This window comes from Panulirus ornatus, chromosome 61 (assembly GCF_036320965.1).
Source record: "Panulirus ornatus isolate Po-2019 chromosome 61, ASM3632096v1, whole genome shotgun sequence".
In the NCBI taxonomy this organism is placed as follows: Eukaryota; Metazoa; Arthropoda; class Malacostraca; order Decapoda; family Palinuridae; genus Panulirus; species Panulirus ornatus.
In genome coordinates, this window is record NC_092284.1 from 11,223,383 (window position 1) to 11,250,724 (window position 27,342).

General features: G+C 44.5%; 1 protein-coding gene and 1 long non-coding RNA gene across 15 annotated transcripts in view; one reads left to right on the forward strand and one right to left on the reverse strand.

Moving 5' to 3' along the window:
- LOC139767396 (uncharacterized) overlaps window positions 1-27,342 on the reverse strand; it is an 800,841-nt gene that overhangs the window by 188,269 nt on the left and 585,230 nt on the right. The window lies entirely within an intron of this gene.
- LOC139767399 (uncharacterized) overlaps window positions 5,135-27,342 on the forward strand; it is a 481,123-nt gene continuing 458,915 nt past the window's right edge. The window contains exons 1-2 of one of the 3 annotated variants that reach the window (XR_011717117.1): window positions 5,135-5,409; window positions 14,657-14,857. This is a non-coding gene — a long non-coding RNA (uncharacterized lncRNA). Of the gene's footprint in view, window positions 5,410-9,397; window positions 9,534-10,770; window positions 11,253-14,656; window positions 14,858-27,342 lie in introns of those variants that run through there. The other 2 variants (XR_011717116.1, XR_011717115.1) reach the window with 2 other exon arrangements.

The window sequence follows — 27,342 nt, forward strand, 5'->3', positions numbered from 1 at the left end:
GTTAGGTTAGGTTAGGTTAGGTTAGGTTAGGTTGGGTTAGGTTAGGTTAGGTTAGGGTAGGTTGGGTTGGGTTGGTTTAGGTTAGGTTAGGTTAGGTTAGGTTGGGTTGGGTTAGGTTAGGTTAGGTTAGGTTAGGTTGGGTTGGGTTAGGTTAGGTTAGGTTAGGTTAGGTTCGGCTAGGCTAGGCTAGGCTAGGTTATGTTAGGTTAGGTCAGGTCAGGTCAGGTCAGGTTAGGTCACTTTTCCCATTCCTATGCCATACTAGATTAAAACAAGACCATTATGTAGCAGAAAACCTACCACTAGTTAGCACTCCAGAGATCGTTCCTGCTATGGGACTGCCAAGGGTGGTGAAGACATCCACTTCCATGTACTTTGCACGCCAACTTTCCTGTACATTCTGATCTACACCATCTAGTAGCAACTCCCGGGTTATGCTTTCTAGCGAGTGGCCATTCACCTGCAAAATGAAATGCTTAACGAAAAGCAACCACGTACTATTGATTATATTCCTTTACCCCAATATGTCATAACCACTAAATTACATTTCCTCTACTATTACTATTATTACCACTGAACACCACTAATCTACAGATATGCCTGCTACTTTGTCTAAAATTATGAAGGCCAACACGACAGTTTTTGGTTCCCAATTATGTATTAAATCATGAGCATACAGCCTTGGTTTGCTCACATACATTGACTTAAAGTGCAGGAATACACGAGTTAGGCAACTGTGCACGTGATCCATTTGATAAACAGGAAACCAAATATAGACATCCTATGTATATAACACAACATGTTTAGTAGCCAGTATAAAGCAGTATTAGCCATATAAAGGACGCCAGTTTCATACTGGTTTGCGATGCAAGAAGTATGCGTACTTGAATCCACATTTACAAAGTGATATCCCTTCAAATTCTCAAAAAAATTTCCATTTGTTTAATAATCTTTTTAACATATACTTTCCCACGAATACTCAACAAACTTATACCTCTGTAATTTGAACACTCACCTTTATCATCCCCTTTGCCTTTGTACAACAGCGCTATGCATGCATTACGCCAATCCTCAGGCACTGCACCATGAACCAAACATACATTGAATATCCTCACCAACCAATCAACAACATGGTCACCCCCTTTTTTAATAAATTCCACTGCAATGCCATCCCATTCCTCCCCCACTCCCCTTACTTCCATTGTTCTCACCTTTTTCCATTCTGTACTCAGTCTCTCCTGTTACTTCCTCACACAAGTCTCCTTCCCAAGCTCCCTTACTCTCACCACCCTCTTCACCCCAACATTCACTCTTCTTTTCTGAAAACCCATACAAATCTTCACCTTAACCTCCACAAGATAATGATCAGACATCCCTACAGTTGCACCTCTCAGCACATTAACATCCAAAAGTCTCTCTTTCGCACGCCTGTCAATTAACACGTAATCCAATAACGCTCTCTGGCCATCTCTCCTACTTACATACGTATACTTATCTATATCTCGCTTTTTAAACCAGGTATTCCCAATCACCAGTCCTTTTTCAGCACATAAATCTACAAGCTCTTCACCATTTCCATTTACAACACTGAACACCCCATGTATACCAATTATTCCCTCAACTGCCACATTACTCACCTTTGCATTCAAATCACCCATCACTATAACCCGGTCTCGTGCATCAAAACCACTAACACACTCATTCAGCTTCTCCCAAAACACTTGCCTCTCATGATCTTTCTTCTCATGCCCAGGTGCATAAGCACCAATAATCACCCATCTCTCTCCATCAACTTTCATTTTTACCCATATTAATCGAGAATTTACTTTCTTACATTCTATCTCATACTCATACAACTCCTGTTTCAGGAGTAGTGCTACTCCTTCCCCTGCTCTTGTCATCTCACTAACCCCTGACTTTACTCCCAAGACATTCCCAAACCACTCTTCCCCTTTACCCTTGAGTTTCGTTTCACTCAGAGCCAAAACATCCAGGTTCCTTTCCTCAAACATACTACCTATCTCTCCTTTTTTCACATCTTGGTTACATCCACACACATTTAGACACCCCAGTCTGAGCCTTCTAGGAGGATGAGCACTCCCCGCATGACTCCTTCTTCTGTTTCCCATTATAGATATTGATAGGTGTGTTATTTTTATATGTATATTGTGTGTATATTCTATTAGGTGTATTTGTTGTATTTCAGCTGTATTATTTGTTTAATTACAGTTGCATTTGTAGTGAATATTAAGTGTATTAGTTTGATATGATTATAAGTAGTATGTTAGTATGTGTCTTACTTGTATATTAGCATAAGTGTAACTTTCATATTATAAGGTATATTGTAATTGCTATATATAGTGAAATATTTTCATTTATTGTATACTATTGTAGATGATTTTATTATTTGCTTGTGTGTATTAATTGAATAATATTAATATGATGTTTATTGGTGTTATATTATCATGTGTATTACTGTTTTCAAATGTATTATGTTTTTTGCAAGGTTTATTGCTGTTATATTTTGAATGTTAGAAATTGTAAAATTTATAATGAATAATATATTTTAAGAGCTTATGTACATTTGTGTTTGTATATATATACTTGGATGGCATTGCAGTGGAATTTATTAAAAAAAGGGGGTGATCATGTTGTTGACTTGTTGGTGAGGATATTCAATGTATGTTTGGTTCATTGTGCAGTGCCTGAGGATTGGCGGAATGCATGCATAGCGCTGTTGTACAAAGGCAAAGGGCTGGCTGGCTGGCTGGCTCGGTGTGTGTGGTATGTGCGCGGGGAGGAAGGAGGGTCAGCCGCCGCCGCTCTCACGCTTAGGTTAGGTTTAACTCAGAGAAAGGTTAGGGGATTTGTCACGCCTATTGATGGCAAAAGCCCCAACATAGTCGACATATAGATTAAGAGTTGTGTATTTCGCCACTGTAACTGGACCTTATACGCCGGCATCGAAAGTGAGAGTGAGGAGGACGAGGAGGAGGAGGCTGGCTGGGTGTGTGTTTGTGTGTAGTATGGAATGCGAGAGCGCGGGAGGTAGGGGGGTCGTCCGGCCTTTTCCTCCTCCGCCGCCACGCGCCCGTTCCCTCGCTCGCGCACTACTTACTAAAACAACAACCGGTAATCTAGTGAGTGATGTCAAACTCCGCGGACGCAATGTGAGTCGATCGATAATAGGCCACTGATGTTCACCACCACCACCACCACCGTGTGTGAGGAAGGGAGGGAGGTGGGTCGGACGCGCGTCATCGAAAGCGAGAGTGAGAAGGTGACTGTGTCTGGCTGGCTCGGTGTGTGTGGTATGCGCGCGGTGAGGGAGGAGGGTTGGCCGCCGCCGTTGCCGCCGCTCTCGCTTGTTAGGTTAGGTTAGGTTGGGTTAGGTTAGGTTGGGTTAGGATAGGTTAGGTTAGGCTAGGCTAGGCTAGGTTAGGTTTGGTTAGGTCGAGGTGGTGTGCCAAGTGAGAGGGTTTGGGAGAATGATTTGGTAAACATAGAAGAGGTAGTAAAAGCTTTGCGGAAGATGAAAGCCGGCAAGTCGGCGGATTTTGAATGGTATTGCAGTGGAATTTATTAAAAAAGGGGTGACTGTATTATTGACTGGTTGGTAAGGCTATTTATTGTATGTATGATTCATGGTGAGGTGCCTGAGGAGTGGCGGAATGCTTGCATAGTGCCATTGTACAAAGGCAAAGGGGATAAAAGTGAGTGCTCAAATTACAGAGGTATAAGTTTGCTGAATATTCCTGGGAAATTATATGGAAGGGTATTAATTGAGCGGGCGAAGGCATGTACAGAGCATCAGATTGGGGAAGAGCAGTGTGGTTTCAGAAATGGTAGAGGATGTGTGGATCAGGTGTTTGCTTTGAAGAATGTATGTGAGAAATACTTGAAAAACAAATGGATTTGTATGAAACATTCATGGATCTGGAGAAGGTATACGACAGAGTTGATAGAGATGCTCTGTGGAAGGTATTAACAATATATGGTGTGGGAGGCAAGTTGTTAGAAGCAGTGAAAAGTTTTTATCGAGGATGTAAGGCATGTGTACGTGTAGGAATAGAGGAAAGTGATTGGATCTCAGTGAATGAAGGTTTGCGGCAGGGGTGTGTGATGTCTCCATGGTTGTTTAATTTGTTTATGGATGGGGTTGTTAGGGAGGTGAATGCAAGAGTTTTGGAAAGAGGGGCAAGTATGCAGTCTGTTGTGGATGAGAGAGCTTGGGAAGTGAGTCAGTTGTTGTTCAATGATGATACAGCGCTGGTGGCTGATTCATGTGAGAAACTGCAGAAGCTTGTGACTGAGTTTGGTAAAGTGTGTGAAAGAAGAAAGCTGAGAGTAAATATGAATAAGAGCAAGGTTATTAGGTACAGTAGGGTTGAGGGACTAGTCAACTGGGAGGTAAGTTTGAATGGAGAAAAACTGGAGGAAGTGAAGTGTTTTAGATATCTGGTTTTAGATATAAAGATCTGGTTTTAGATATAAAGTTCGCGGCAAGGTTCATTAGTGAACCTGAAGTAAGGTTCATAATGGGATCTTGGATAAACCTTAAGCAAAATTACTAGCTAGGTCCAGCAGTGAACCCGAAGCACGGATTGCACCTGGGTTAATGACTCGTCGTTGTTGAAATGTTGACGGTGCGAACCCGATACTGTCAGGCCGGGTTTCACAGCTGGACATTGGCAAAAAAAAAAAAAAAAAAAAGGCTAACGTCAGAATTTACTACTACAAGGAATATATAACCCCGTAAAAACAACAAAGTTCAGTTTCTCTTAATTTCACAACTGCATGTGATGCTGTAATCATACATATGGATTCGCCAATAATGAAGTGTACAAATAAGAGATACGTTATTGTGAGGTCTTGCTATTGGTTCATCCTCCGTATCGAAGCACCAGTCGGTGGGCGGGCTAGTTCAGGCGTCATCAATATTGTACTGATGGAAGATTGTCTTATTTACCTGAGTCCTGGAGAACTGTCGTTTATTAATTTTGCTCTTTAGTTTATCTCATTTATGAATAAAAAGAAAAGTTTGACCTACTACCGTGTAATTGTACCTTGACGATAAGAGGTAGTTAAGAGCAGTCGTTGTCGCCCAGCAAATGTAAACAAAGTATTGTGGCCGATGATTGGTGCAGCTGAAGTCTCCCATAATGCCACCACCGCTGCCGGTACTCCAGATAGAAGTAGGGTTAACGTCAGCTGGACGAGCGGGTCGCGGTGTGTGTTGATCTCTGTGTTTGTCGAGAAGTATATTCAAACTGGGATGCTGTGGGAAACATCTGATCGTGTGGAAGTGTGCAGAGAATACGTATTGACAACAGCCTAAGTGAGAGTAATGTTTGTGCTGGTATTACATCTGCCAGTACCAGGACTCGTGTTCGTTGCAGGATGTGGCAGGTCAGTGATGTGTGGACACGTTGGGCTCGAACTATCTACGTAAATGTCATGTACACTGTGGTAAATATTTAGATAAGTTCTGAGTTTATATGGTGTGAGGAATATTACTATAATGATCATTCATACGTGCCACTCGGAGTTGGACGAATATGTTACGATTTTAAGTAAGAATTGTTAACGTTCGGTCGTATAATGGAATGTTATCCGTGTCTTTGTACCACCACATCCAAAAGGTATTTAAGGGTTATATGTGTATGGGATTATCTAGTTTCATAATTTTGAAGATGCCTATTTCAGCAAGTAGGTTAACATTAACGCCATTATTATAGCTTAGTTTCCTTATAAAGTTTCACAGGTTTTTCTTGAACCTTTACAATACAACTAAACAAGAAATTGTATATTTTTCTTAATTCTGATATATTTTTCTCTCATTTTTCAGGTATGTTTTCTGTATAATATTTTCGTGTGAGGGTCGTCCGTAATACTCGGACATTTCTGTTGATTCATCATGCTAGAATTTCGCCCACGTCCAGGTGAGATCCTTCATGTATTCTGGGAAACGTTTATTTTTTTCCGCTTATCCATGAAGGAGTTGATTAAATTTTTACTTGATTTTAGTGTTTCGGTGTTGATTTCCTCCACTAGTCTTTCTGTAGCTGGTTGTCTGGTCATTTGGGTATTTACGCTAATGTTTTTCTAAAAAATTTCTGATCGATCCAGACTTGCTGCATTCAGATCTGGCTTTCAAAGTCATGTAGGACGTCATTATTTTGCGCAGTGCATAAGTTGACTGGAAACGTTACCATTTTCTAATATATACATTTATGTAACGACCAAAGAAAAATAATGCAGTTATCCATGAACGCATTATATTCATGGTGTAGGCTAGGGTCGGCTGGCCAGGGAGCGGCAGCTTGTCGGCTGGGCAGGGAGTGGCAGCTCGTCTACTGGATCGAGTTGAGGTAGGCAAGGGTCGGCTGGCCAGGGAGCGGCAGCTTGTCTACTGGATCTCGGTGAGGTATGGTAAGGTCGGCTGGCCAGGGAGCGACAGCTTTTCTACTAGATCGCTGTAAGGTAGGCTAGGGTCGGCTGGCCAGGGATCGGCAGCTTGTCTACTGGATCTCGGTGAGGTATGGTAAGGTCGGCTGGCCAGGGAGCGGCAGCTTGTCTACTAGATCGCGGTAAGGTAGGCTACGGTCGGCTGGCCAGTGATCGGCAGCTTGTCTACTGGATCTCGGTGAGGTAGGCTAAGGTCAGCTGGCCAGGGAGGGGCAGCTTCTCTACTGGATCGCGGTGAGGTAGGCTAGGGTCGGCTGGCCAGGGAGTGGCAGCTCGTCTACTGGATCGCGCTGAGGTAGGCAAGGGTCGGCTGGTCAGGGAGCGGCGGCTTGTCTACTGGATCGCGGTGAGGTAGGCTAGGGTCGGCTGGCCAGGGAGCGCCAGCTTGTCTACTGGATCGCGGTGAGGTAGGCAAGGGTCGGCTGGACGGGGAGTGGCAGCTCGTCTACTGGATTATATTGAGGTAGGCTAGAGTCGGCTGGCCAGGGAGTGGCAGCTTGTCTACTGGATTGCGTTGAGGTAGGCTAGGGTCGGCTGCCAGGGAGTGGCAGCTCGTCTACTGGATTATATTGAGGTAGGCTGGGGTCGGCTGGCCAGTGAGTGGCAGCTCATCTATTAGAATATATTGAGGTAGGCTAGGGTCGGCTGGCCAGGGAGCGGCAGCTTGTCTAATGGATCGCGGTGAGGTAGGTAAGGGTCGCCTGGCCAGGGGGCGGCAGCTTGTCTACTGGATCGCGGTGAGGTAGGGTAGGGTCGGCTGGCCAGGGAGCGGCAGCTTGTCGGCTGGGCAGGGAGTGGCAGCTCGTCTACTGGATCGAGTTGAGGTAGCAAGGGTCGGCTGGCCAGGGAGCGGCAGCTTGTCTACTGGATTTCGGTGAGGTATGGTAAGGTCGGCTGGCTAGGGAGCGGCAGCTTGTCTACTAGATCGCGGTAAGGTAGGCTAGGGTCGGCTGGCCAGGGAGCGGCAGCTTGTCTACAGGATATCGCTGCAGAAGGTTTTTTCATCACAAAAGATGAATTTCTCCCAAAACTGATGTGGCTTGTCCGCATACTCCAACGCATATTCCACCCTGCTCTCCATGTTTGCCTCACTTAACATAGGTTTTGTTGCTGGTATGCGACCACGTAACCCATCAGAGTGATGTCTGTTTCGGACAGTTTGAGTGGTGCACTGCAGACCAAGAGTATCCCGAATGTTGCTAGCGGGCTTGAAGGGGGCAGCAGCAATGACAGCTGCTATGGCCTAGGGAAAGGATGACATATTGCAAATATAACATGTGATGTGGTTGTTTACATAACATCAAGTGGTCCAGTATACCTATATATGCAACATCATTACCTGATCATCTTCCGGGTTTGTGCAACGTGGGCGCCTACGCCGATGCCTGTTGTCTGTGTTGCCCAACTCTGCCTGTCGGCGAATCCATCGTGCTACGGTTGACCGGTGAATACCAAGACGTCTCCTAGTTTCAGAGTCACTCTAGCCCTCATTATGAAGCTGTAGAATAGCTTCATGTGTCGCTTGTGATGTCTCCATGGTAAAATTAGATATACCACAAAAACAAGCTTTCGACATTGGCTTGCAGTGAACTATACCCGAGCTGTTTCATTGTTTCAAAAGCATATCGCATGTCTCCTTACATTTCCTGCATAGACACGAAATGGCGGTGTAAGATAACCTTTATGGCCTGCCACGAACCCAGATGTGCTATAAAATAATACAATATCAATAGTAAAACATATTCTTCCTAAATTACACCTATACAATATGAAGCTATTGTGTTTACCTCGCATCACATTGAGGTATGCTGCAGCTGCCACATGCGGGGGTTGCCGGATATAGCTGTGTGTGTCTCACAGCTATATTGCACACACCAATTCAAAAGTAGGGGTTCGTACTGCCTTGTATGATGTAATTTTATTGTTGATTATATAATGCCGCTCTTGTGGCACGTAACTTACATGGGTCTAGCATAGGACTCTGGAAACCTGTGGCTTCCAGGCACGTATACCAACCCTACCGGCATGGTAGAAGAGGTAGGTCAGTGATCATTACAGACGTCTTCATACCCCCTCTGCGCGATAGTTTTTTGTTGTGTGTACGTGTATATATATATATATATATATATATATATATATATATATATATATATATATATACTCGTTAACAAGTTGCCTTGATTAGGGCATTCAGGTGCCCCTACTGCCTCGGACATCGTATGAAAAATGAATCGACCAAAACAGTTCGCATACGTGTCTTGGAAATTCCCGTCGACAAAGGTTGTTTTGGGAAATACCACATTAAAAGCAGGCCGAGCATATTGCTCATGTTTTAGTCCGGTCTGTTGACACACTTCTGTTGATGCTGTGTCCATTTATTACACGTTAGGGAAGTACTATAAATACATATGGGGTCATTGGAAACCATCGGCGAAATTCCATTTTCTATGGTGAGTGTGGTAAATGGTGATATAGGTTGGTAGTCCTGGCTATGGCCGTCCTCGGAGATGTACTATCTATAATCGCGATAAATATATATTTCCATCGTCGAGGACAAATTTCGTCTCAGTCGTGGTTTACCGTAAAAAAACAAACAAGTAAAACATTGTTTAGAAATTGACTGACGTCAGAAGAGTCGGAATATATCATAAACGTGGACGACGTCTGAATCCGAATTGTTACATTGACTCTGACTTGGACGGACTGACATTCAAAATATATACTTTATTATAGAGCAAAAGAAATTTTCCTACATAAACTTTTAGTAACACACGCATGTAGCACGAGTACATGGAATATTAGTAAGTGTATAGTCAAAAATGAATGTTAAAAAACGATAAAAGGCCATGCAAGTCATTTCATTGGATTGAGACAACGCCTTGCCATACAATAAAGCCCCGCTTCTGCTTCGAGATGCCACACGAGCGCGGTCATTCCGAAACCGAAGATTACTATGTTTCTGGTTCATACGTTCATTTCCTGGGTTGTTGTGGTGAGTGACAATATCGCGTTGAGGGTTCCGGGAAGTGTAGTGGTGGAGGAGACTTCAGGAGACTAGAGAAGAGGTAAGGTACTGGTCACTGAGATACTCAGGGTAAAACCCAATTTGCTGACACAAGTCTTGTGGTGGTGGATAGATGAGGATATGTGGCCACAGGCGTCAGGTCGCCGGCTCGGTAGCTGCCAGCTGGCTTCGTGCTCCCGGCTCGGAGTGGAATGATGTTTGCATAAACGAAGGTCTTATTTCTAGCCAGGTATGAGTAACATTTGGAGATTAATGGTTGTAACCAATGTAGAGTGAGTTGTGAACCAGAGTTAGGTGTACTTAGTATAATTAGCACAGCTAGAAAATGTAGAAAACCTAAGAACTCTGTAGACAGACACTTCGAAGTATATTACTATTCAGTCAGATGACGGCTTATGATTATTCATCCCGGAATGTGTAACCCGCCATTCACATTATTACAGTTAACATGGTTTTGGTAAATTGGCGATTTAGCTCATTTGAAAAACTTTTTTTTTTCCTTTGAGATTCCCAACATACAAACAGTAACAGGCCACCGGGTCCTTTTGAAGCTTCATGCTTCCAGGGAAAGAAATTATAAATCGGCTGTAAGAGTTCGCCCCACTGCCAAATAATGCTTATACATGGCCACTTCATGCGTTCTCACACCAGCAGACCACAAAAATAATGGTATATTTCCATTATGATCATTTACTTCTGGGGATGTTAGGTAAGATTTTCATAGGCTGTGGTCGGCTTTGCGGGCAGCTACTGCACTGGTCGGCTTTGCGGGCAGCTACTGCACTGTGTCACAGTGAGGTAGGCTAGAATAAGCGGGTGAGTGGTGGCTTCTGTACTGGATCATGGCGACGCAAGGTAGCTTCGGTCAGCCGCGAAGCGGTGACTAGTATACAGGATCACGGTGAGGTGGCCCAGAAATGGGCGATGAGAGTTGTGGCTACTTTACTGAGTTATGGTGAGGTAGGCTAGTGTCGGCTGGCCAGGGAGTGGCAGCTCGTCTACTGGATCGAGTTGAGGTAGGCAAGGGTCGGTTGGCAAGGGAGTGGCAGCTCGTCTACTGGATCGCGTTGAGTTAGGCAAGGGTCGGCTGGCCAGGGAGGACGTGTTCTTACGCTCTGTATTTCAAGTCTGTGTTGCCTGATGTCGTAGCGTCTACTCATCTTTTCGGCAAGTCAGAATTTGCTTAGCACTATGGCAATGTTTCTGTGTATTTTTCCTTGACAAGTGGGACTTCCATGAGCTTTTATTCCGCGTATCAGTACGTAGGAAGGATTACAGAGCTCTTACCTAGGATGCCATTTTGGTTTCGTTTAGAATGCCATGATTAGCTCTCTACTTTCAGCCTTTCTATCTTCAGTTACCCTTCACTACTTTCTTCGGATTATTTACATATATCTAAATTTGATTTATGTTTACTAATGTTGATTATATGTGAAGTGCTGCTTCCGGTGGCCAAATACGTTCGTTTTTTAACTGTAGTCTTTATAGAGGTGTTTTTCACTCGGTGTAGTGTTTACAAAGGAAGTGATTTTTAAAAATTAAATGCAATATTTTGCTATTTGTCCGTATGTTCAGGGCTGGGATCAGGATAAACATACTGAGAAACGCCAGTCAGGCAAGCCACCACTGCTCCCTAGCTGTGGTAGCCATAACTACATGCGCAGTGACATTGCGCAGGGCAATGTGCAGTCGTACCTGTTCCGACCACAGTCTCGTACAAGCTACTGACCTGTACGGAGCTGTGGCCCTTCTTTCAGAGGTAGGTTGTAGCTATTCCTCCCTGCGTTGTCACTACCCTTACTTAGTTTTCAAGGTTTTTTTGAAAGTTATTGTTCAACAATATCTTTTATAAGGTTGTTCTATGCAAAATCGATCTTTCATTGACGGATGTCCGCAGGAGAACTCCGCTTGGCTTTCGTGTGACCGGCTCCGACTTGAAACTTTTCTGCATAAAACAATTGCCAGATCTTTTTCTTTTTCGGGATAGTTTTTTTTTCCACTGGGGTGGTTTGGCATTCCAGATTTTGAGGTTAGGCTCCTTTAGGATGGACCTAGGTCAGCCATCCAATGCCCACGTAGGGGGTAGTGGTGACGGACCATCCATGAAAAAGAAGAAACGCTGAATTTGTGTTGGCCCATACGACCACAGCAACGACTCTTGCCTTCTTCAATCCATTCCTAATCAGGAGGGTTTTTGATGGATGGTCTTGGCATGTTGAAACGATCAGGAAACTGGTTAGTCGACGAAACCGGTGGCGGAACTACTTACGTTGAAGTTCCATATTCATGACGTGGTCTCGATACCCGTTGCCATGAATTCATGCAGGGGAGTCATCCACTGCACTGATGTCATGGATATGTCAGAGGACGACATTGTGAAGGAACTAACAAACGAGGACGTTATCGCTGCCTGGCTCATCACCAAAGTTATCAATGGCCAACGGCGTAGAACTCCCCTGATTAACCTAACCTGCGGGAGAGCTCGGCTACCGGACAATATCTCTATTGGTTACATGTGATGTCAAGTTCATTCCGAATCCCTTACGTTGCTTTAAATGCCAGGAATTTGGCCGCCTCTTAAAGCGTTGCACTCTTTCTGCCAAATGTGGGAGGGAAGTGTGCTAAGTAGGGTCATACCGCTGAGGATTGTATGGCTAATAGGATGTTGTGTGTTAACTGCGATGGCAACCACCCAAGTTGGGACCGGGCCTGTCCCCGGTTCCAGTTTGAGAAGGCTGTCTGTGCAGTCAAGACACAAAATAACGTCTCTTATGATGAGGGTAGGAGTAGGGTTAAGGAGTCTCGTGAAACCTCTAAACATAATGAATCCTACGCGTCTGCTTTGAAATGTAATCCGGTTATGCGAACAATCTCGACACACTCCTTGTGACACCCCGATCGTCAGTTCCAAATATCCAGCTCCATTCAACCCTACACCTACACCTAATCCTCCAACCACAGTCCAGAACAAATCCTATGCCAATACCACATCCTCATTCCGTCCTACAGGAAGGTAAAAGAACAAAACTAACTCATATTCAAACCATGACTAAACTTGGAATAAAATTACGTGTCATTGTTCCGGTATCTCCAACTAGGAGGCCTGTGGTTCACAGGTCTTCTTCGTTGGAGGACATAAACTTAGTGGATGCCAGATAATCCACATCTAGGTACCATGTATGGTCGCCTCGGGACTCGCTCAAGTCTCGACATAAACGGGCTAAGAAACCTGGTCGGTTAAATAACTCGTATGCCAACACGTTCAGTATAATACATTGGAATTGTAGTGTATAGGCCTTAGGCAAAAGCAAGCACAACTACAAATGTTGCTTGCACTGTATAGGCCAGCCGTGATTTCTTTACAAGAGACACTTCTAAACGGCACAGCCGAAGATTGTTCTGTTGTAGATAGTTAACACTCGTATAGAAGAGACGAGAATCGTGGGGTAGCTATCTATGTACACCAGAATTTGCCTCATACGCGAGTGACTTTAAAACCTAACCTAGACGTTGGCGCATGTAGAATGAAATTTAATGGTACATACCTGGCCATATGTTGGATATATTGCTCCAGTTCAAACGCACTTGATAATGATGAGTCAAATTTGCTTGTTAATCAATACCTAACCGTAAAGTAGTTTTAGGGGACTTCAATATTCATCATTATCAGTGGGGAAGTATCCGGGCAGACGCCAGGGAGGAACAAATGGTTGATTATATAATCAATGCAAACCTCACTCTTCTGAACGATGATAGTGGAACTCGTGTAGATGACCGGACTGGCAATAATTCGGCAATTGATTTATCCTCGTCATAGCCAGATATACTTACTAGATTAGTACAAGAAAAACATCTGATTTAACATTGTCAATGTACTCTGGGGCAACTCGAGTAATATTGACAAATTGATGGTCGTTCTCAGAGAAACAGAATTGATCCAGATGACGTAAGGTGGTTCGTTGGTGGTTCTCTGTGGAGGGTTTGGCTTTGGTGTGAGGCTCCTCCTACTACTTGGGCTGGTCGCATGGTAGGTGGACATGTCGACACATTAAACGGTCGGCCTTGAGGGGACGTGGTGGTTATTTTCCGGGGCAGCTGCGCCATGGGGTTGAGCTGGCGGTCCTCCAAATGAATAATCCTCATCTATGTGCATGACGTGGTGGAGGAGTATCTTTCGTCTGTCCTATTACTTCGCACTCTTGGGTAAACTGCAACTGTGGCTGCTGTGCCGACTGGGCTGTTTGCTGCCACGTTGGCTCAATACCCACAAAATCTTTTTTTCCCATTATTTCTAATTACAGTTCATCTTTATCATATGATTATAATTTCTCTATCTTTTTCTATTTTTTATTGAAATAGGTATTTAGGTGTGACTTAAATCACATACTAGATAGGATTACAGGTCCTAATGACCTTCCTCAAAGGTCGATGGCCGTAAATACCAACAAACAACATACGTAGTCTGCTGGCTTCGTGGTCTCCACTTGGAGTTGATTGCTCCATAAAAAAGAGGTTTTATTTATAGCCAGGTTAATGAGTCATGGGAGACCATTGGCTGTAACCACTGGTGAATGACTGGTCAACTGTAGGTGAACATGGTGGAAGTGTGGACAACTCTGTAGTTCCTACAGCAAGAAAAATGTAGATTAAAGTACTTCGTCTGAAACTTTGGTTAATATTACGATTCGTTCAGGCAACAGCTTTTAATTGTTCACAGTCTTATGAAACGTCTGACTCCGCCAAATAGGTTATTACAGTTATATGGTTGTTTTCCCTAATTACCAGTTTAGCTCAAAGTGGGAATAATAACTACCTACCTTTTGTATTTGCAGTATACAAACAATAAGAGACTAGTTTTTGAAGCTCCTTTTACTGGTAAATGATAACATACAATTGCATCTTGTTTACCCTAACGTTTCACAGATCAAGAATTGTAAGGATAACATTGTTAGTGAGAGGTTTTTGTCCTCGCAGTTGTCACCTATTTTTAGCATATATTTAAAGATGGATGATAATAGATTAGCCTATAATGTACCCATGACCTTACATCTATCTTGCACACTGGTATATGTTATATACAACATGTCGTAAGTCAGCTTAATAGAAAAATATGCCTTAATGTATTCAAGCTGAAATGGAAATTAAGACACAGTTCATTTCCAGACTTCCAGTGAAGCAACGGGTAGGATATGATCTTCCGACCACTGTCGAGGACCACTTCACCCTCAGTCGAGGACCACGTCACCCTTAGTCGAGGACCACGTAACCCTCGGTCGCCCGCTGACCTCGCAAGAGGGAGAGAGGAAGCCGTCATAACAGCACTCAAGTGTCTTGCCTCAAGGAGGATGGTACCTCCTTTCACGTGTAAGTTTGATAGGGGGTAAACCTTCGTCGAGTAAAGGAGGGTGGTACCTCCTTCACGTGTAAGTTTGATAGTGGGGTAAACCTTCGTCGAGTCAAGGAGGGTGGTACCTCCTTCACTTGTAAGCTTGATAGTGGGGTAAACCTTCGTCGAGTCAAAGAGGGTGGTACCTCCTTCACGTGTAAGTTTCATAGGGGGGTAATCCTTCGTCGAGTCGAGGCGTGAACCACCGACATAAATGATTGACATGACGGTATGTGGCAGACTGGGACCCTTCCTGTGACTTATGTCACGATAGGGAGCATTTGGTTCCTCATGGAGCGCTATACTCTCATGGTACTGTTAGCCGGGAGGCCATAATTTTGTGTCGGAGAGTGAGTTGCCATAGCACCCTAGGGAGGGAGAGAGAGAGAGAGAGAGAGAGAGAGAGAGAGAGAGAGAGAGAGAGAGAGACATTAAACCCGGCGCGTGGCAGTAAGACTGTTGCGTGTTAGCGAATGACTCGCTCGTGTCATGGGTCTTCGTCTGTCTTGGAGTGATCCGCCGCCGTGTATCAGGAAGGGACGTGCCAATGCGCCAGGATATGAGGTGCAGACCCATGTCAGTTGGTGAGATCGTCATTTGAAATTGAACGGCTTTGATTTTAGAGGACGAGTCGGGCGTTGTTGTTTGTCATTGTTGAGGGGGGGGGGGGGAGAACCTCTCGTCGTGTGCCAGAGAACAACATACCGCCGTGGTAAACTATCGTACATCGGGGCATGAGCCCACGACGTGTGGTCGAATCGAAGCCGCTGACTTCTGTCAGGGAGTAAGTGGCGTTCCTCCACCGTCAGATAGGAAGCCGCCCTTGTGTGCCAGGGAGTTAGTGGCAACAGTGTGTCCTACAGTGAGGTGCCAATATGTGCTAGAGAAAGAGCCAGAGAATCTGTCAGTGTGAGCAGCCATTCTTTGCCACGTTAGTTTGTTAGGAAGTGAGCAGCTGTTTTGTGTTGTCGCCACTGTAGTAGTGTGAGGTAGGAAGCCAGCCGTGTGCATCAGGGAGTTAGTCATGTATTATGTCATGGTGTGAACTACCCACGTATGTTACAGACAAAACCACCGACGTGGTTTTGCCTCTGAAGCGTGTGTGTCAGGCAGGAAGTAATCGTAACGGAGTTAGGCCATGTAGTGTATCTGGCAGTGAGCTACCGACGTGTATCAGACACGATGCCACCGACGTCCATCACGGAGTGAGCAGTGTTTTTAGTGTGTCAAGTAGGAAGCCATACCGTTGCGTGTCAGAGAGAGAATCCAATTTGGTTTCCCATTAAGTGAGCTACCGACAAACGTGTGTTAGAGACGAAGCTCATCGATGACTGTTGGAGGGTGATCAAAGTTTTTGAGTTCGTCGAAGTAACGTGTGTTGAAGTAAGCTACCGACGTGTATCACAGACTGAGCCACCGACGCCTGTCGAGAGTGAGTAACGCTTTCTTTTCACATTTGTAGTGTGTAAGGCAGTAAGCCGCAATGTATGTATAAACGAATTAGTCGAAGTAGATTGTCGAGGAATGAACCAACGACGCCAAACTAAAGCGTCCCTTTAGGACATTTGTTATAGCTAATGCCAGACGACTATTTTCCATTTGCATGGTTTATGGGTCATCAAAGTAAAGCTTTACATTTAGTCTTTTATTTAGGCTAACGGTAGACGGTTTTATATAGGTTTTGTGGGACACATATGTGAGTCGTCGAATTAAAGTTTTATTTGAGGAAATTTCCTCTGGCTAACACTTGTGCGTGCTACATGGGTCATCAAAGAAAAGCTGCACGTTGGTGACTTTACTCTGGCTTCGGCAGACAATTTCATTTTGCTGTTGAGGGCAACACAGGTAATCAATGTAAAGCGTTACTCTTGAGTTTATGCTGAACAATACCAAACGATATTTGGCAGCTCTATCGAGCTCCACAGGTCATCAAAATAAGCTTCACTTTGGGAATTATATGTTTTTGGTCCATGACTGGCGATTATATTTAGCTTTTAGAGAGTGATATGAGCTTAAGGTATTAGTCGGGAGGTTATGTGTTAGGGAGCGAGTTGCCGTAGTCTCCCAAGGAGAGAGCCACTGCAGGGGGTGGGGGTGGCTGACACACAGCTGTCAGGGAGTGAATCGCCGGCATGTGTCGTGCTTCATTGTCAGTCTTGGAGTGCGCTGACGTCCTGTGTCAGCAGGAAACGGACCAACACGCGCCAGGCTGTGAGATGCTGACGTATGTCAGCTGGTGAGACATCATTGGAAAAAGCGGCTCTGATGTTACAGTCGTTCTTGTTTAACAGGGAGGGAATACCTTACGTTTCTCAGAGAACAAGCCGTCGTAGTGCACTGTCGTACTTCAAGACGTACGTACATATATGTATACTCGTTAACAAGATGCCTTGATTAGGGCATTCAGGTGCCCCTGCTGCCTTGGACATCGTAGGAAAATTAAATCGATCACAACAGTTCCCATACGTGTCTTGGAAATTCCCGTCGACAAAGGTTGTTTTGGGAAATACCACATTAAAAGCAGGACGAGCATATTGCTCATGTTTTAGTCTGGTCTGTTGACACACTTCTGTTGATTCTGTGTCCACTTATTATTATTACACGTATGGGAAGTACTATAAATACATATGGAGTCATTGAAAACAATCGGCGAAATTCCTTTTTCTATGGTGAGTGTGGTAAATGGTGATATAGGTTGGTAGTCCTGGGTATGGCCGTCCTCAGAGATGTATTATCTATATTTGCGATAAAAATATATTTCCATCGTCGAGGACAAAATGTATTCTTAAGATCACATTTTGTCTCAGTCGTGGTTTACTGTAAAAAGACAAACAAGTAAAACTTTGTTTAGAATTTGACTGACGTCAGAAGAGTCGGAATATATCATAAACGTGAACGACGTCTGAATCCGAATTGTTAAATTGACTCTAACTTGGACGGACTGACATTCAAAATATATACTTTATTATAGAGCAAAAGAAATTTTCCTACATAAACGTTTAGTAACACACACATGTAGCACGAGTACATGGAATATTAGTAAGTTCATAGTCAAAAATGAATGTTACAAAACGATAAAAGGCCATGCAAGTCATTTCATTGGATTGAGACAACGCCGTGCCATACAACAAAGCTCCGCTTCTGCTTCGAGATGCCACACGAGCGCGGTCATTCCGAAACCGAAGATTACTATGTTTCTGGTTCATATGTTCATTTCCTGGGTTGTTGTGGTGAGTGACAGTATCGCGTTGAGGGTTCCGGGAAGTGTAGTGGTGGAGGAGACTTCAGGAGACTAGAGAAGAGGTAAGGTACTGGTCATTGAGATACTCGGGGTAAAACCCAGTTTGCTGACACAAGTCTTGTGGTGGTGGAAAGGTGAGGATATGTGGCCACAGGTGTCAGGTCGCCGGCTCGGTAGCTGAAAGCTGGCTTCGTGCTCACGGCTCGGAGTTAAATGATGTTTGCATAAACACAGGTCTTATTTCTAGCCAGGTATGAGTAACATTTGGAGATTAATGGTTGTAACCAATGTAGAGTGAGTGGTGAACTAGAGTTACGTGTACTTAGTATAATTAGCACAGCTAGAAAATGTAGAAAACCTATGAACTCTGTAGACAGACACTTCGAAGTATATTACTATTCACTCATATGACAGCTTATGATTATTCATCCCGGAATGTGTAACCCGCCATTCACATTATTATAGTTAACATTGTTTTGGCAAATTGGCGGTTTAGCTCATTTGAAAAACTTTTTTTTTTCTTTTGGATGTCCAACATACAAACAGTAACAGACCACCGGGTCCTTTTGAAGCTTCATGTTTCCAGGGAAAGAAATTAGAAATCTGCTGTAAGAGTTCGCCCCACTGCCAAATATCCCTTATACGTGGCCACTTCATGCGTTACCATAGCAGTAGACCACAAAAATAACGGTACATTTCCATTATGATCATGTACTTCTGGGGATGTTAGGTAAGATTTTCATAGGCTGTGGTCGGCTTTGCGGGGAGCTACTGCACTGGGTCACAGTGAGGTAGGCTAGAATAAGTGGGTGAGTGCTGGCTTCTGTACTGGATCATGGTGATGTAGGGTAGCTTCGGTCACCCGCGAAGCGGTGGCTAGTATATTGGATCACGGTGAGGTGGCCCAGAAATGGGCGATGAGAGTTGTGGCTACTTTACTGAGTTATGGTGAGGTAGGCTAGCGTCGGCTGGCCGGGGACTGGCAGCTAGTCTACTGGATCGCATTGAGATAGGCTAGGGTCGGCTAGCCAGGGAGCAGCAGCTTGTCTACTGTATTGCGTATAGGTAGGCTAGTGTCAGCTGGCCAGGGACTGGCAGCTAGTCTACTGGATCGCTTTGAGGAAGGCTAGGGTCGGCTGGCCAGGGAGTGGCAGCTTGTCTACTGGATCGCGGTGAGGTAGGCTAGGGTCGGCTGGCCAGGGACTGGCAGCTCGTCTATTGGATCGCTTTGAGGAAGGCTAGGGTCGGCTGGCCAGGGAGCGGCAGCTTGTCTACTGGATCGCGATGAGGTAGGCTTGGGTCGGCTGGCCAGGGAGTGGCAGCTCGTTAACTGGATTATATTGAGGCAGGCTATGGTCGGCTGGCCAGTGAGTGGCAGCTCGTCTACTGTATCGCGTTGAGGTAGGCAAGGGTAGGCTGGCCAGGGTGTGGCAGCTCGTCTACTGGATCGAGTTGAGGTAGGCAAAGGTCTAATGGCCAGGGAGCGGTACCTTGTCTACTGGATCACGTTGAGGTACACACCAAAAAAAACTATCGCGCGTTTTTTGTACGAAACAAAATGACGTACTAGACGTGGAATAATGGAACAGTCAACATTTTCCTGTGAGATGGTGGTAGCCCTGATATCCCTGCCTCTGGGTGCCCTTACCTATCTAATGGCAACGATATATCCGTCCGTATGTAGTACAGTAGATGGGATACGTAAATTGAGCATGTGAATGTAATATTCTGCACAGTAATGCATATTGCATTATTCATTATCTCTTGCATAGTGTCAAATTCCTGGTGTAAAAGAATATACTACATGGTAACTACGACACCCTACTTCATACCGGCGGTGATTTATCTGTCTGCTGGTTTAGATTAATCGGCAACCTCACGGAATATGTAGTATCACCTGTGTGACTGATAACAGTATGTCACAAACCTGGCACCACATCATAGTATTTAGTAAACCAACATGAAAAGTAATGACTCTTTTCATGGATCTGCATTAGTTAACTTCCCTTTAACAGTGAAAATCAGAGTTCTATTTAACATGACCATAGACATGTTGTTGGAGGTTAAGAAAGTAATCTTTGACTGTAAGTTTTATTATTTCAATACTTGGTATAACCTCCTCCCGTTGCCAACACTTCATTGAGCCTTCGAGGCATGTATGCCACTAACGTCTGCGTTAAGTTACTACCAGAAGGGCTTCGCAGATGTTCCCAAGCTTGTAAAGCATCATTTACGACTGTAGCACGACATCGATGTTGTCGGTCAGGCATGCCTTTCTGCATGGCCGCCCATACGTGCTTTATCGGGTTGAGATCAGGCGATTTTGCAGGATGTGGCACCACTGTTATACGTGGATGGCGAGCATACCACGCCTTTGCAACCCTGGATGTGTGAACTGGGCTGTTATCTTGGACGAGGTAAAATGGCTCCGGCTCTGGAAACGGCATAGCCCCCACTGAAGGTAGCAGGACCTCCTCCAGTATCTCAACGTATCTAGGTCCGGTCAACTGGCCAGACAAGAAATGGCGGTGTAAGATAATCTTTATGGACTGCCACGAACCCATATGTGCTATAAAATAATACAATATCAATAGTAAAACATATTCTTCCCAAATTACACCTATACAATATGAAGCTATTGTGTTTACCTCGCATCACATTGAAGTATGCTTCAGCTGCCACATGCGGAGGTTCCCGGATATAGCTGTGTGTGTCTCACAACTATATTGCACACACCAATTCAAAAGTAGGGGTTCGTACTGCCTTGTATGATGTAATTTTATTGCTGATTATATAACGCCGCTCTTGTGGCACCTAACTTACATGGGTCTAGCATAGGACTCTGGAAACCTGTGGCTTCCAGGCACGTATACCAACCCTACCGGCATGGTAGAAGAGGTAGGTCAGTGATCATTACAGACGTCTTCAGACCCCCTCTGCGCGATAGTTTTTTGTTGTGTGTACGTGTATATATATATATATATATATATATATATATATATATATATATATATATATATATATACTCGTTAACAAGATGCCTTCATTAGGGCATTCAGGTGCCCCTGCTGCCTCGGACATCGTATGAAAAATGAATCGACCAAAACAGTTCACATACTTGTCTTGGAAATTCCCGTCGACAAAGGTTGTTTTGGGAAATACCACATTAAAAGCAGGCCGAGCATATTGCTCATGTTTTAGTCCGGTCTGTTGACACACTTCTGTTGATGCTGTGTCCATTTATTATTACACGTTAGGGAAGTACTATAAATACATATGGGGTCATTGGAAACCATCGGCGAAATTCCATTTTCTATGGTGAGTGTGGTAAATGGTGATATAGGTTGGTAGTCCTGGCTATGGCCGTCCTCGGAGATGTACTATCTATAATCGCGATAAATATATATTTCCATCGTCGAGGACAAATTTCGTCTCAGTCGTGGTTTACCGTAAAAAAACAAACAAGTAAAACATTGTTTAGAAATTGACTGACGTCAGAAGAGTCGGAATATATCATAAACGTGGACGACGTCTGAATCCGAATTGTTACATTGACTCTGACTGGGACGGACTGACATTCAAAATATATACTTTATTATAGAGCAAAAGAAATTTTCCTACATAAACTTTCAGTAACACACGCATGTAGCACGAGTACATGGAATATTAGTAAGTGTATAGTCAAAAATGAATGTTACAAAACGATAAAAGGCCATGCAAGTCATTTCATTGGATTGAGACAACGCCTTGCCATACAATAAAGCCCCGCTTCTGCTTCGAGATGCCACACGAGCGCGGTCATTCCGAAACCGAAGATTACTATGTTTCTGGTTCATACGTTCATTTCCTGGGTTGTTGTAGTGAGTGACACTATCGCGTTGAGGGTTCCGGGAAGTGTAGTGGTGGAGAAGACTTCAGGAGACTAGAGAAGAGGTAAGGTACTGGTCACTGAGATACTCGGGGTAAAACCCAATTTGCTGACACAAGTCTTGTGGTGGTGGATAGATGAGGATATGTGGCCACAGGTGTCAGGTCGCCGGCTCGGTAGCTGCCAGCTGGCTTCGTGCTCACGGCTCGGAGTTAAATGATGTTTGCATAAACACAGGTCTTATTTCTAGCCAGGTGTGAGTAACATTTGGAGATTAATGGTTGTAACCAATGTAGAGTGAGTGGTGAACTAGAGTTAGGTGTACTTAGTATAATTAGCACAGCTAGAAAATGTAGAAAACCTATGAACTCTGTAGACAGACACTTCGAAGTATATTACTATTCACTCAGATGACAGCTTATGATTATTCATCCCGGAATGTGTAACCCGCCATTCACATTATTATAGTTAACATGGTTTTGGTAAATTGGCGGTTTAACTCATTTGAAAAACTTTTTTTTTTTCTTTTGGATGTCCAACATACAAACAGTAACAGACCACCGGGTCCTTTTTTAAGCTTCACGTTTCCAGGGAAAGAAATTAGAAATCTGCTGTAAGAGTTCGCCCCACTTCCAAATATCCCTTATACGTGGCCACTTCATGCGTTATCACAGCAGCAGACCACAAAAATAATGGTACATTTCCATTATGTTTTCATACATGGTGTTTTGACAAGAAAATAGTGAAATTGGAGAAAAATGTAGCTTAGATATTGAAGCTTATTGATGCAGTGGTTAAATTGATGAGAACTGCTATTGACGTTTGTGTAAATAAATTATACATTTCCTTTTTCCATAGCCAGAGGTTGAACCATTGTGACATTCATTTTTTTCATTCATTTCAAGCTAGACGTTTCAGTTCTCTAAATTGTTTCCTACATTTTTCATATGTATATATATGTATGTGTGTGTGTGTGTATATGTGCGTATGTATGTGTATGTGTGTGTATGTGTATATGTATATATATATATATGTATATTATCCCTGGGGATAGGGGTGAAAGAATACTTCCGACGTATTCCTCGCGTGTCGTAGAAAGCGACTAGAGGGGACGGGAGCGAGGGGCCAGAAATCCTCCCCTCCTTGTATTAACTTTCTAAAATGGGAAACAGAAGGAGGAGTCACGCGGGGAGTGCTCATCCTCCTCGAAGGCTCAGAGTGGGGTGCCTAAATGTGTGTGGATGTAACCAAGATGTGAAAAAAGGAGAGATAGGTAGTATGTTTGAGGAAAGGAACCTGGATGTTTTGGCTCTGAGTGAAACGAAGCTCAAGGGTAAAGGGGAAGAGTGGTTTGGGAATGTCTGGGGAGTAAAGTCAGGGGTTAGTGAGAGGACGAGCAAGGGAAGGAGTAGCAATACTCCTGAAACAGGAGTTGTGGGAGTATGTGATAGAATGTAAGAAAGTAAATTCTCGATTAATATGGGTAAAACTGAAAGTTGATGGAGAGAGGTGGGTGATTATTGGTGCATATGCACCTGGGCATGAGAAGAAAGATCATGAGAGGCAAGTGTTTTGGGAGCAGCTGAATGAGTGTGTTAGTGGTTTTGATGCACGAGACCGGGTTATAGTGATGGGTGATTTGAATGCAAAGGTGAGTAATGTGGCAGTTGAGGGAATAATTGGTATACATGGGGTGTTCAGTGTTGTAAATGGAAATGGTGAAGAGCTTGTAGATTTATGTGCTGAAAAAGGACTGATGATTGGGAATACCTGGTTTAAAAAGCGAGATATACATAAGTATACTTATGTAAGTAGGAGAGATGGCCAGAGAGCGTTATTGCATTACGTGTTAATTGACGGGCGTGCGAAAGAGAGACTTTTGGATGTTAATGTGCTGAGAGGTGCAACTGGAGGGATGTCTGATCATTATCTTGTGGAGGTTAAGGTGAAGATTTGTATGGGTTTTCAGAAAAGAAGAGTGAATGTTGGGGTGAAGAGGGTGGTGAGAGTAAGTGAGCTTGGGAAGGAGACCTGTGTGAGGAAGTACCAGGAGAGACTGAGTACAGAATGGAAAAAGGTGAGAACAATGGAAGTAAGGGGAGTGGTGGAGGAATGGGATGTATTTAGGGAATCATTGATGGATTGCGCAAAAGATGCTTGTGGCATGAGAAGAATGGGAGGTGGGTTGATTAGAAAGGGTAGTGAGTGGTGGGATGAAGAAGTAAGAGTATTAGTGAAAGAGAAGAGAGAGGCATTTGGACGATTTTTGCAGGGAAAAAATGCAATTGAGAGACAGGAGGTCAAGAGAAAGGTGCAAGAGGTGAAAAAAGGGCAAATGAGAGTTGGGGTGAGAGAGTATCATTAGATTTTAGAGAGAATAAAAAGATGTTCTGGAAGGAGGTAAATAAAGTGCGTAAGACAAGGGAGCAAATGGGAACTTCAGTGAAGGGCGCAAATGGGGAGGTGATAACAAGTAGTGGTGATGTGAGAAGGAGATGGAGTGAGTATTTTGAAGGTTTGTTGAATGTGTTTGATGATAGAGTGACAGATATAGGGTGTTTTGGTCGAGGTGGTGTGCAAAGTGAGAGGGTTAGGGAAAATGATTTGGTAAACATAGAAGAGGTAGTGAAAGCTTTGCGGAAGATGAAAGCCGGCAAGGCAGCAGGTTTGGATGGTATTGCAGTGGAATTTATTAAAAAAGGGGGTGACTGTATTGTGGACTGGTTGGTAAGGTTATTTAATGTATGTATGACTCATGGTGAGGTGCCTGAGGATTGGCGGAATGCGTGCATAGTGCCATTGTACAAAGGCAAAGGGGATAAGAGTGAGTGCTCAAATTACAGAGGTATAAGTTTATTGAGTATTCCTGGTAAATTATATGGGAGGGTATTGATTGAGAGGGTGAAGGCATGTACAGAGCATCAGATCGGGGAAGAGCAGTGTGGTTTCAGAAGTGGTAGAGGATGTGTGGATCAGGTGTTTGCTTTGAAGAATGTATGTGAGAAATACTTAGAAAAGCAAATGGATTTGTATGTAGCATTTATGGATCTGGAGAAGGCATATGACAGAGTTAATAGAGATGCTCTGTGGAAGGTATTAAGAATATATAGTGTGGGAGGAAAGTTGTTAGAAGCAGTGAAAAGTTTTTATCGAGGATGTAAGGCATGTGTACGTGTAGGAAGAGAGGAAACTGATTGGTTCTCAGTGAATGTAGGTTTGCGGCAGGGGTGTGTGATGTCTCCATGGTTGTTTAATTTGTTTATGGATGGGGTTGTTAGGGAGGTAAATGCAAGAGTTTTGGAAAGAGGGGCAAGTATGAAGTCTGTTGGGGAGGAGAGAGCTTGGGAAGTGAGTCAGTTGTTGTTCGCTGATGATACAGCGCTGGTGGCTGATTCATGTGAGAAACTGCAGAAGCTGGTGACTGAGTTTGGTAAAGTGTGTGGAAGAAGAAAGTTAAGAGTAAATGTGAATAAGAGCAAGGTTATTAGGTACAGTAGGGTTGAGGGTCAAGTCAATTGGGAGGTGAGTTTGAATGGAGAAAAACTGGAGGAAGTGAAGTGTTTTAGATATCTGGGAGTGGATCTGGCAGCGGATGGAACCATGGAAGCGGAAGTGGATCATAGGGTGGGGGAGGGGGCGAAAATTCTGGGGGCCTTGAAGAATGTGTGGAAGTCGAGAACATTATCTCGGAAAGCAAAAATGGGTATGTTTGAAGGAATAGTGGTTCCAACAATGTTGTATGGTTGCGAGGCGTGGGCTATGGATAGAGTTGTGCGCAGGAGGATGGATGTGCTGGAAATGAGATGTTTGAGGACAATGTGTGGTGTGAGGTGGTTTGATCGAGTGAGTAACGTAAGGGTAAGAGAGATGTGTGGAAATAAAAAGAGCGTGGTTGAGAGAGTAGAAGAGGGTGTTTTGAAGTGGTTTGGGCACATGGAGAGAATGAGTGAGGAAAGATTGACCAAGAGGATATATGTGTCGGAGGTGAAGGGAACGAGGAGAAGAGGGAGACCAAATTGGAGGTGGAAAGATGGAGTGAAAAAGATTTTGTGTGATCGGGGCCTGAACATGCAGGAGGGTGAAAGGAGGGCAAGGAATAGAGTGAATTGGAGCGATGTGGTATACCGGGGTTGACGTGCTGTCAGTGGATTGAATCAAGGCATGTGAAGCGTCTGGGGTAAACCATGGAAAGCTGTGTAGGTATGTATATTTGCGTGTGTGGACGTATGTATATACATGTGTATGGGGGGGTTGGGCCATTTCTTTCGTCTGTTTCCTTGCGATACCTCGCAAACGAGGGAGACAGCGACAAAGTATAATAAAAAAAAAGAAATATAATTTCCATTATGATCATGTACTTCTGGGGATGTTAGGTAAGATTTTCATAGGCTGTGGTCGGCTTTGCGGGGAGCTACTGCACTGGGTCACAGTGAGGTAGGCTAGAATAAGTGGGTGAGTGGTGGCTTCTGTACTGGATCATGGTGACGTAGGGTAGCTTCGGTCAGCCGTGAAGCGGTGGTTAGTATACTGGACCACGGTGAGGTGGCCCAGAAATGGGCGATGAGAGTTGTGGCTACTTTACTGAGTTATGTTGAGGTAGGCTAGTGTCGGCTGGCCGGGGAGTGGCAGCTCGTCTACTGGATCGCAGTGAGGTAGGCAAGGATCGGCTGGCCAGGGAGCAGCAGCTTGTCTACTGGATTGCGTTGAGGTAGGCTAGGGTCGGCTGCCAGGGAGTGGCAGCTCGTCTACTGGATTATATTGAGGTAGGCTAGGGTCGGCTGGCCAGTGAGTGGCAGCTCATCTATTGGAATATATTGAGGTAGGCTAGGGTCGGCTGGCCAGGGAGCGGCAGCTTGTCTAATGGATTGCGGTGAGGTAGGTAAGGGTCGCCTGGCCAGGGAGCGGCAGCTTGTCTACTGGATCGCGGTGAGGTAGGATAGGGTCGGCTGGCCAGGGAGCGGCAGCTTGTCGGCTGGGCAGGGAGTGGCAGCTCGTCTACTGGATCGAGTTGAGGTAGGCAAGGGTCAGCTGGCCAGGGAGCGGCAGCTTGTCTACTGGATCTCGGTGAGGTATGGTAAGGTCGGCTGGCCAGGGAGCGGCAGCTTTTCTACTAGATCGCTGTAAGGTAGGCTAGGGTCGGCTGGCCAGGGAGCGGTAGCTTGTCTACTGGATCTCGGTGAGGTATGGTAAGGTCGGCTGGCCAGGGAGCGGCAGCTTGTCTACTAGATCGCGGTAAGGTAGGCTAGGGTCGGCTGGCCAGGGATCGGCAGCTTGTCTACTGGATCTCGGTGAGGTAGGCTAAGGTCAGCTGGCCAGGGAGCGGCAGCTTCTCTACTGGATCGCGGTGAGGTAGG